Below are 11,446 nucleotides of genomic sequence, written 5' to 3'. Positions count from 1 at the left end.
AGATAGGTACAGAGATAGATACAGAGATAGATAGATAGATAGATAGATAGATAGATAGATAGATAGATAGATAGATAGGTACAGAGATAGATACAGAGATAGACAGATAGATGATAGATAGATAGATAGATAGATGATAGATGATAGATAGATAGATGATAGATAGATGATAATCATCTTTCCTTTTCTATGTTGCTTCTGAAATCAGATCCATGAAGAGTCATTCACAGAGTTTAATGTATGACTAAAACAAACAAAACCTTAATCCACCTAGTACCACTGTATTTCCAAATGTTTATTTCTAAATATTTCAATCATATTCTTTATCTAAGAGCTTTCTATTGAAATTTATGTTATTTTCTGTCATTTCTACTCAGTAGTGTGGAAAGACTCTATAATTAAATGCTAGTGTACCTGATGTTATAAAATCTTTTTCATTAGATAATGTGTGGCCCAATGTTTTATTATATGTTTGGAGCTTGGTGTTTGTCCTCCAAGCAAATTAAGAGAAACTCAAAAGTGTCTTATCTAAAACGACTACAACCCACAAACTTTCTATAAAAGCATGCTACCAAAAAGAACGTCCAATAATGCTAAAAACATTGTACCCTTAGTACAAGTAGGGAAAACCTTGTAAATGACTTTGTGTACACACATAGCATTAACATCTGAAAGTCTGGGGGAAGTCCTTAATGAGGTCTGTCCAGATCTGCCTTATGAATTTTATCATGAGAGTGAACTTGAAGTGATTTGCTACATCTCAAAAAGTCACTGAAGATCGAAGTATTTGTTTTTGTTATTTGTGGGTTTTGTTTTTGTGTTTTGTTGTGTTTTGTTTCGTTTTGGGGAGACAGAATCTTATTATGCAGCCCAGTCAGGCCTCAAACTCTATATCCTCCTCCCTCAGCCCTTGAGTGCTGGGATTACAGGTATGTACCACCACACTCAGTTCAGTCTCCTTTCAAATTCTATTATATGAAAATAAAAGTGATCTCATAGTAATGATTGTAATGATACTTTTCATAAAACTACAATTATAAAATGTTCTATAAAGCAATGCCTCCATCAACTGGAACCCATCCTTCTTGCCAAATCAGTTGATGTTTCAAAGTTGGACAGAATGTTGAGAAGAAAGCATGCTATTTAATCTCATGTCTTGGAGGCACTGGTTGTACACTCTGAACAGTCTTTATTTGGTTCTTATGGTAACTCAGTGAGTGGAGACTGACTTGCACATTTCACAGGCTACACAATCAAGGCCTAGAAGGCAACCTACCCTCTCAACCAAAGTCTTGGTTCAAATGAGACTTTCACCCCTCATGTCTTCCCTGTCTTGAAAGGGTGTTGAAATCAGCACATTTGATTTCTCTTTTTCAAGTGTTTTCTGAAATTTTATGTTTTCTACTTCCAAACTCTCAAACCAGAAATCAAAATTTTGACGTGAGGAAGAAAAATACAAGAGCCATAGTCTTATTTTTCCTCCCACGAAGGAACTCGCACCTACCACTGATGCTCATAATAATCACAACAGAATCTAGTTTCATTTCCTGACAGATTTTCAGAGGCATTTCTGACTTTTTATATTTTCACTCAAATTTTATTTCCCCAAATGTCTGTCATTCCTCAAGGAATTCTGAATCTTTAAACTCCTGACTATAGATCTGGAGTTGGGGAGGGTATTATTCCCTTTCTTTCATTCTTTAGGTTGGATACAGTCTTCGGAGAGGCCTTTCTCTAAGCATCTTGAAATTTAATTTGAGTTTCTGGTTCTTGAATGGCCACTTCCTCTATATTCCAAGGCATTTAACTGCAAGATCACCCAAAACTAGTGTCTGACTGCTTACTTTGTAAGGCACTCCAGGTGGCCAGAAGGCCATTCTGCAGGCCTACCCCAGGCCACCACTCTGGGCCTACCTGTGCTGTTTTATCAGCGTGTATTTGGCATATCAAATGTATACTACAAGTGAAGGAAAGGCCCGTAATCAACTTGCCAATATTTCATTCTCCACTTTTTCCTACTGACACGCTCTTTGCATGCCTTTAGTAAATATTAAGCACTCAAACAATTCACCCCTAGGGTGTCAAGCAAACCTTTAGACTATCCCAACAGCTCTGTGAAGCACAACACACTTAATTGAAAACACAGTGTAATCAGGAAAATAAAACTGAGTTGCTACAAATTCAAAATTTCAGATTAAAAATGTTTATAATAAACTCACTCAAATGAAGATTGTGATTGGCTTTGAACAATTACTAGGATAAAAATATTGGTTCACCAACAACACACTCAACATGCACAGAACAAGCTCCGCAGGTCACTGCCATTTTGTGCAACAGAGTGTAGGACACGAAAGTCTTTTGTTTTAGTTTGGTTTTGGCTTTTTTGAGACAGGGTCTCCCTGTAGCCCCACCTGGCCTGGAACTCACTATGTAGACCAGGCTGGCTTCGATCTCACAGAGATCCACCTGCTCCTCCCTCCCAAGAGCTAGGATTAAAGGCCTGTACCACTATATCCAGCCCAAGTCTAAAGGTTCTTTTGGTCACTTTGTTATTGAACACAGCTTGTAAAAATCCCCAAATGTGATAAAATGATAGGCTGAGTCATCAAAGAAGTAACAGGTGTTAAAATTCCATGAACAATAGTCCTCAGAAATCTTCACCACATGATAGAGACAGAGAACGCATATCCAAGGAAAGGAAGGAGACAGATGGTCCTTTCTACCAAAGGTATTCATTTATCAGTAAAGCCAGTTCAAAATGTAAGGAGCCTGATGGTTTTTTGTTAGAAGCCATGGCCAAGAAAACATGACAATGAAAACGAAGGTGGCCCCATGTATGTGCATCTAGAATCATGAAGCATAGGCAGGTGACGGGTCTGAAGAGACGGCAGCATACATTCATTGAGGGCAATCCTTGTTGTCTTCTTGGGGAGGTGCCACTGTGAGTCACCCATCTCCTGGAGAAAAACCCCTATGTTTGGTAGCATTGCAGCACAATTTCCATAAACATTGTAGGTGCTAGGATGTAAACACATAATACACCTACTGAACTGTTCAAAAGCAAGGGCAAGGTGGCTTCTCACAAGACTCTCTTATGAATAACAATTTCAAATAAAAGTAAGGTTTAGCCAGGCATGGTTATGTATACCTATAATCCCTGTACCGGGGAGGCAGAGGCAGGTGGATCTGTGTGAGTTTGAGGCCAGCCTGGTCTACATAGTGAGTTCCAAGCCAGCAGGGCTAAATAGTGAGACCTTGTCTCAAAAATAAATAAATAAATAAATAAATAAATAAATAAATAAGTAAATAAACGTAATGGCTAGTCAATGGCTAGTTATCACAAAATTTGTACACCAAAGTTTCTTCAGTGGAGGATTCATAACAACTCCAAATTTGGTAGCAACTTCCAAGTAAATATTCCAACTAAACCCTGAGTGCCCAATTTAATTCTGCTATGGAACTCTCTGTTCTGTTAATGTCATAGCTAATAGCATCTAACCTGTTTGATGCTATTTTTAGTTTTCTCTCTATGGTGCTGGAATTTGTGATTAATAAAGTAACTAAATTTAAGATGTCATGTAAAAGTTTTAGCCTATGAAAGACACATTTTCCTTTCTTTTAATTCAGGGAGAATAACTTCGACACTGCCACAGATAGAAAGGAAGGCTACATTTTAAAAGCATCCAAAGGGGCTCATGACTCCAGTTTATACTGATTCTACAGCGTAGAAGGTGTTAGCCCAGATGTAGCTCCCCTCTGAGGCCCTGTAGACAAACACTCCAGTTCATGTAAATAGTGCAAGTGTGCTTTAGCATATCAGACACTGTACACCATTCAGTTTGGAATTAAGTTTTCAAATCACTAAGGAATAATCTCTGAATAACAGAAAACATTACAGGTCACAGTTAATTACAGACTATCTATCAGATTGTTAGCTTTGGAGGACACATCGAAACGATTCTGGGGACATTAAGAGGAGTTTGATTGTCAAAGAAATTCTTATTCATTCATTTCTAAATTTTTTAAAAAGAGAGGTTAGCTTTTGGCAAATTGAGGAATTTGCATCAAACTTCCCCTTCGCTGCCCCTCTGAGATCTGTCAGCTTCTTTATAATTTCATTTTCCAGAGTTTCACAATAATCATAAGCACCCTTCACTTTAAAGGGTTTCTGTGGGACATAACGAGAATGCAAATTCAGAATAAAATGTAAACCATGAAGAGCTGGGACCAAATCTGGATGATTAGTTAAGAATACACTCAACAAAAACACTCATTCAGGTCCTAGGAAGACAAGCACAGAGGCTGAGAGCCTGTGCATCTGGTGTTCACAGCCCCAGAGAAGGTAAGGAAGAATAGCAGCTTTCAACTAACTGTAAAGCAAAGGTTAGCAATACTTGATGAATTTAGTCTCTGTTTGTTAATTGTTCTAAAGGAACAATTAACATCTTCTCTGGAAATAAATCCACATATAGTTAACTCACAAGGTAGTTCCAGTCTAAATCTCAGGCATAGAAGGTTTGCAAAACAAAGCAAAACAAAACAAATAGAAAAGAAAGAACAGTAGTTCTGCCTGTCTATATAACAATCAAAAACCCAGGTATTTCAAGACTACCACCTGCCACACTGCAGTGTGGGAAAATCTATAGGAAGGGAACTCAGGAGCCACAGTTCCCTCCAGGCTCCCTTGTGCTGTGGGGCTCTCAGGACAAAGCAGCCATACATTGACATTAGGGGAAGCCTAAGATCACTGACCATGCTATTCACTGTCATAAATTCTGAATGACTCAAAATACCCTATGTTTAAATCCTTCATAAAATTTAAGAGTTTGTGTTATGTGAAATTCTTAAAAAGCACAATTACAGTATTCACTTAATATTATTAAACTAATAAAAGGTTGTGGTTGTTTCTAAAGTTTTACTTAGTATACTTATAAATTGTAATACCGCTTGTTTTCTGTGGGAGACTGACTTCATTTAAGTTTTTCAAAGAGCTATCACACTGAATGCATACAGTCCTTTGCCTTGTGAACACGAATCTATTAACTGTAAATGGAGTCCTGAAATGCCAAAGAATCAATTGTAGAAATATATTTCTGAGAATTTAAGTATATATTGTAAAATTCATTTTCATAAGTTATTTGTTCTTCATTAGTTCATCAACACACAGTGTGTATGTCATGGAGAGCCATATGGCATCATTTCATATCTTCAGTAAAGTCAATGACAGCTCTGGCTATATATTGTATACATATTGTATATATTGTATCTGACTGTGTCTACTCATGGCAGCAGTAAACACGTATTATAATTGAATAAATTTAGAAATAAGTCCTTTTTTTCACTAGATAACACTATAATGTGCTCTAGTCAATTTTAGGAATCCTGAAACAAGTCAAAACTACAATTTCACAAGATTTGTGCATTCATATTTTCATTTAACAAGAGCATATTTTCTAGATTAAGAAAAGCTATTTGGTGAAAGAGTATTCAGAGACAGTCTAGTAAAGTATTCCCAATTGCTCCAATTCTGTGCACTTGAGTATATTAAATTGATTGAAATTGGATTCTAGTGACAAATATTTAAATGAATATATTCTCACTGATTTCACAAAGTATCATTTATACCATTTTTTAAAATGTCAAATTTCTAAGTATAGGAAAACTAGCAGTTGCTCAGTATAGGTGTATTTCACCCAGTGGCTGTTTAAACTGTACTCCATAATTCTAAAGTCATGACGTGTTAAATTAAGGATATAGTTGGTGTTCTTTTATCTTTTACTCTGGTAGAGGTAACCATCTTATTTAATTTCTCCAAATTTATTTTATACACATAAAATCCACTTACAATTGTTAAGAATACCAAACTTTGGGGCTGCAAACACGGCTCAGGGGTTTAGAGCACTGACTACTCTTGCAGATGACCCAGGTTTGATTCCCAGCACCCACCTGGCAGTTAACAACCATCCATAACTCCAGTTCTAGGGGAATCTGATGCCTTCTTCAGACCTCTGCTGGCGTTGCACGACACGGGTGCACATACAAACATGAAGACAATACACGTATACACATAAAATAAAAATTAAAAAAAAAGAATACCAAACTTTTGCTGGGTCCCAAAAGTCAAATCTTGAAATTATCATTGCAATTTAAATTGAGAGACTGAATGCTAATGACTGAGTTTTTATTTTCATTTCACGTAAGAAAATAATTTTTTGCTGTTCTGGGGATTGAACCCAAGGCCTTACACATGCTAAACAAGCACTCTATCGTTGAGCCACACTCCTTCTCCTAGAGCCTAATTTTAAACAGGTATTAAATCTGGATATTTTCTGCTGAGTAATAACAGGAAGCTTCATGTGATTTATAGCATTCCTTCATTTGGGATTTCTGAAAACCTTTAACATCTGCACAACTGTCAGATAAACTGTGTCATGTGCATCTTTCTATCTCATTATTTACAAAAGAATATTTTCATATTTTTATTTAATTTTAAATACCAAATTTTTATCCCCAGGAGAAATAGCAAAAGATTTTCTTTCAATTATAGCATAAATTTAAGCAGTACTTTGATACAAATATGACAGCTATCATAAGCCAAAAAAGGCCATGTAAAATGCTGCAGTTGTAAACATTTAAGACTGTGTAACAAAAATGACTGAGAACCATATCAGTTTACTATCCTTCAACTATTTCCTTGACAGTGGAGTCAAATAATGTTGAATTATAGACCTTCTTACAGGAAGTCTTATTTCATGTTCATTTTTTGATTTCCCCTGCTGGGCCCTATAGGAATTTGGCTGTGTGCCCACTTTCCTTTAAAAGTTTCTGTATACATGTTTGGGTTGTGTTTGATGATTAAATGATTATTTTTTTTTAATTTTAGGACTGGGGGGGTGTAACTCAGAGGTAGAGCACTTGACTAGGGTTCAATTCCCAGTAAAACACACACACACACACACACACACACACTTACACATTTGTTTGACATATTCACTTTTCATAAGAAAATGCTGCTGCTACAATAGAAAACATAACATTACCAATATGAAAATGCTTCACTGAATTCATGTTGACATTATTTTCATTTATTGTGAGTCTCTTATAATATAATTTGTTGTCATTCTTTGCGGTTTCTCCAACTCCATGCTGATGGGAGGTGAAGCTGACTGTATAAAACCCTGGGTTCTTTGCTAATACTTTAGCCTATCTGCCTGGCCTTAATAACTATTTTTCTACCATGGAATCACAAATAGACTGTTTCTCGAGTCTGAAGTTTCTGTGGGTATTTTTCCTTCCACCACCCAGCAACAGCTGTGTTTTACATCTTTTGGACTATGCCGAACATTTTAAGATAAGAATACATGAGTGTCTGAAAACATAGTGGTTCAAAATTTACTGTCAGTGTTGGGCAATCATAGCAGATCAGTTGCTTTTTTGCGAGTAGAACCCACATTTGGCTCCTTTATTTCTCTGCACCCCCCCACCTCCTTTTACTACTTCAGCTTCTCTTTCCACATATGAGTCTGCAAGTTAGGACCAAGACTTACAATACACATAACTACTCTATGTACTTCTGAATGGTGAGCAATGGAGTCATTCTAGTGAGTGAAGAATTGCTATTTGAGTGACCTATTGCCACAGAGCTAGTTAAACCACCGAACAATAGTTACAGTTATGGGCATTGCTTTGTACAAAGTAGCATTAGTATCATTGCTTTATATTAACCATGGAGCTGGCACTGGGGACTTCCACTGGAAGGGTGGGAAGGAGGATGAAGTGAGGAAGGAAGGATGGGGTGGAAAAGGAAAAGGTAGCAATATGTGTTTCATTAGTGTTCAGATCTCTGCTATTTGCATAGACCCTATACGTTCTTACTTATTGTTTTCTTAAATATTTTAAATGCCCCTATTAAAAATCAATCTACCTCTAGTCAGAAATCCATACATAAATATAAAAGTCAACCAGAAAGTAACAATAAAACATACCTACTAAACAAGTAACTTTTAATTCAAAGCAATAAAGATTCTAGAATGAGCACCCCAATTAGCTCATGTAGTGACAAGCAGTCAACACCTTATTATTTAATCATTAAAGAGAATCTTGCCATAATTTCCCTTTGACATATTTCAAGAAAGGAATTAAGAATATACCACATGACCCACAACAGCAATCCACAGTAAAAGAAGATGCTAAGACCCCATCCCTACAAGGCTTGTGCACTCAGAGGCTAAGTAGGACCCCAGGAAGCATTTACAATTTAAATAAGGTGTATCCAAATGTAAGTAAGCATTTTGAAACAGGCCACCGGATAAAGGGCCCATTTGCCTAGGTCCTGCAGCCTGTGTCCAGTTTTTTTAACAGATGAAATGAACTGCAGAGGTTTGCGGTGTTGGTAAATGTCTGCTGCCCCATCTATTTTTTTCTAAAGCAGCCGATCCAAGCCTTGAAGGACACTAGGTTGCCCCTCACCGGAACACCTCGGCCAACAGAAAACGGAAATCTCCCAAGAGGAGTCTTCATGTCACTTTGGAGGGCGGGGGCGCTTTCAGTCAAGTCTGACTTCCATTTTAAGACGCACAACTCAAACTACGTTTTGGAAGCTACATTCTCAGTGTTTGAAATAAATAAAACAACCGCCACCAAAGTTCCCAGGCCTCCTTGGGAACCCTTCCCTCCGACTCAGGTCTGCCCCTGATGCCCCAGGCCCGGCCGCCCGGCGCCCAGGAGCCTGGGCTGCCAACCCAGGGCTGCGATGCCTGCCTCGCCCCGACCCCGGGGAGCCTGCCAGCACTTGGCATTTAACCTCGGTCTCCCCCAGCCGCGTCGCTTCTCCCCAGGGTCGCAGGCAAGCCGGATTAACACGCAACAGGGCGCTCCGGTCGCCAGCCGGGCCCAGGAGCAGTTAAATGCAGATTCAGACCAGGGCCCCCCGGAGAGCGGCCGTTGATCAAACTGTAATCCGAGGGGACCATTTCTCTGCATCCTGCTTCCCCGGCGGGAGAAGCTGGGCAGCGTGATGGTGCAGCTCTGCCCGCCGACCTCCGCACTCTCCGGGAGACCCACCACCCGGGGCTCTCTGCCCCTCCCTCTCCCTCAGTCGTGGGGTGGAAATGCAGCAGATACCCTGGAAGGCTCCTGCCTGGAGCGGGGTGCGGCCAGGGCCTCCTCACCTCGCCCTCCCAGGGCCCCAAGCCCACCAAGGACCCCAACAGTAGCCCCGCCAGGGCCCCGGGACCCACAGCTGAACCCTCACCTCGACGCCCCCTTTCACGCCTCTCTGGGGTCACGGCCCCGCTCCATGTCCCTCCTTCTTATCTGCCCAGACCCGGGGGCGCCCCGGCCCGGCTCGAGCGCGGCGGTCGGGAGAGGGCGCCCAGGAGGCTGCGACTGCCCGTCGTGGCTGTTAGGCCGGGGGACCTCCAGATGGCCTCCAAGCATGGGGGTGGGGGGCAGGAAGAACGATCAGAAGTGGGGGAGGATGGGTTTATAGCTTCGATTGGTGTCTTAATTTGATAATTTTTTTAAAAAAAATAGACCCCAACCAGCACCACGACTAGACCTGGTGAATTTCCACCGCCTTGGCCCTCCGGGAAATCGGCTGGCATCAAAGTGGTGGACCCCAGGTCCTGGTGGCAGCCCCCCGCCACACAATAAACTGTGCCGCCAGCAGGCCCTGGAGACAGACGGGTTAAAGAGCTAATGAGGCCCTCCAGAAACGTCGAGTCCCAGAGGGCACCCAGTGCCAGGTCCGAACTGGCTGGGCCACCCTCACTGACAGGTGGAGGAGTGGTTCTTCCACGCCTGGCCCCAGAGGATCCGCTGTGTGTGTGTGTGTGTGTGTGTGTGTGTGTGTGTGTGTGTTTTTTTTTGTGTGTCGGGGGGGTGGGGGGGGTAATCCAGCGTCTCCCTGGGGGTTCAGCATCCTCCTGGATCGCCCTAGGCTCCAGTCCCTACCCTTGGCACCCACACGGTGGCTCTGATGCCTTCACTCCCCACCTGGCCAGGGCCGGGCAACCCAGCCCAGCCGGGTCCCAGGCAGAGTACCGCGTGGGTGCGCAGTGTGCGCTCACCTCCCCAGACCCACTTCCCTAGACCCAGCCCTGCCACACAGACTCCTGACCCTTAGGAACCGGACAATACAAAGGACATATATTGATAGCTGTCCTCAGACCAAGGAGTCCGCTCAAAGAGACACACCGAGGAGCCCACGCGCACCAGGCAACAGCGCCACGAGCCCAGATAAACCTACGAGGCCCACTTCTAAACGACGTGGGCCGCCTACACGACTCCCGTTTTGTAGGCAGGATGGGAGAATAAAAGGCACATTTTTACCCCTGTACATCTTAAATTAAGGTAACTGGGTAACGAAGGAGTATTAAGAACTCAATGACGTTTCATTAATTCTATATCCCTTCTGCCCCCCAAACTCCGTAACTTTGGTTCTTTATCTTTGACTTTAATAAAATAATGATTCGTTGAGAAAATGGGGTATAAATCTTCATTTTGGAGGCAATTAAAGTGTTGATTTCATTCATGCCCCTAAGCGATTCTTGTAATTTGCTCAAATAGCTTTATGTACCCAGCACTCTGGAGCTTTTAGAATCCCATTTTCTAGTTCGGCTTGTTGGATTACAATTTTGACTCAAGAGCAGCTGCATTTTACAAGGCTGGCCGCCTGAGCCCCTAACCGGCTAGGAAGCCGGCAGACTGCAGACGGACAGGAGCTGCCTGCAGCCTCCCCACTTCGCCTGGGCTGCCCCTGAACCACACATAGGAGCTCTGTGTACCAGTCTACACTGCCCAGTTTCCAACTCGTCAAACAGTAGCGAGGGCCTGTCCTGTGGGCACTTTCAGACCTCTGCTTTATCGCACCACTCATGGGCAAAGAAGTAAGTCAGCTTGTGGTGTTGCCCAGAGGTATTCAAGTTGGGAGAACACCTTAAGATGACACTGAGAGTAAAGTTAGGACAACTGCAGCAGCCATGGCCGGCAGTGGCCAGCGCAGGACTCGCAAAGGAAAATGGGAGGAGTAGCGGCTTTGCCTTAACAAAGGCAGGCAGATGTGCTTCCCCAAGAAGGACTCAGACTCCAAGTCAGAAAGAGAAAGGGTTCTGGGCTTTCCTGGGGGGTGGGGAGAGGCAGAGGACCACTGCGTAAATCTCTAGACTGCACCAATTCTTCTGAGCTGTCCAAGACCCTTCTTCTCTCACTCACTCCTTGGGTTTTCACTTTCATTGCCTTTTTTGCAACTCATTTGGACCAATCCAGAGACACAGCAGCAGGAGAGAGAGAAACTGAGAGCAAATGGTGGTGCCTCGGTGACAGAAATACCGCCCCCCACACTCCAAATAACAGTGATCTCCACTAAGCCACGCCACGGAAGAAGGGCCTGGAGAGAAGAGACGAAGAGGAGGGGCACCGCAAAGGGCCGCAGAGGAGCTCGGAG

At 42.1% G+C, this 11,446-nt stretch overlaps 1 protein-coding gene across 4 annotated transcripts in view; it reads right to left on the bottom strand.

The window, feature by feature from the left end:
• Meis1 (Meis homeobox 1) overlaps positions 1 to 11,446 on the bottom strand; it is a 138,560-nt gene that overhangs the window by 119,504 nt on the left and 7,610 nt on the right. The gene's annotated exons all lie outside the window — the stretch shown is intronic.

The sequence above is a fragment of the Nannospalax galili genome, unplaced genomic scaffold (genome assembly GCF_000622305.1).
Source record: "Nannospalax galili isolate Female #2095 unplaced genomic scaffold, S.galili_v1.0 scaffold576, whole genome shotgun sequence".
In the NCBI taxonomy this organism is placed as follows: Eukaryota; Metazoa; Chordata; class Mammalia; order Rodentia; family Spalacidae; genus Nannospalax; species Nannospalax galili.
The sequence above is the reverse complement of the archived record's forward strand: the minus strand, read 5'-3'. Positions and strand labels throughout refer to the sequence as shown.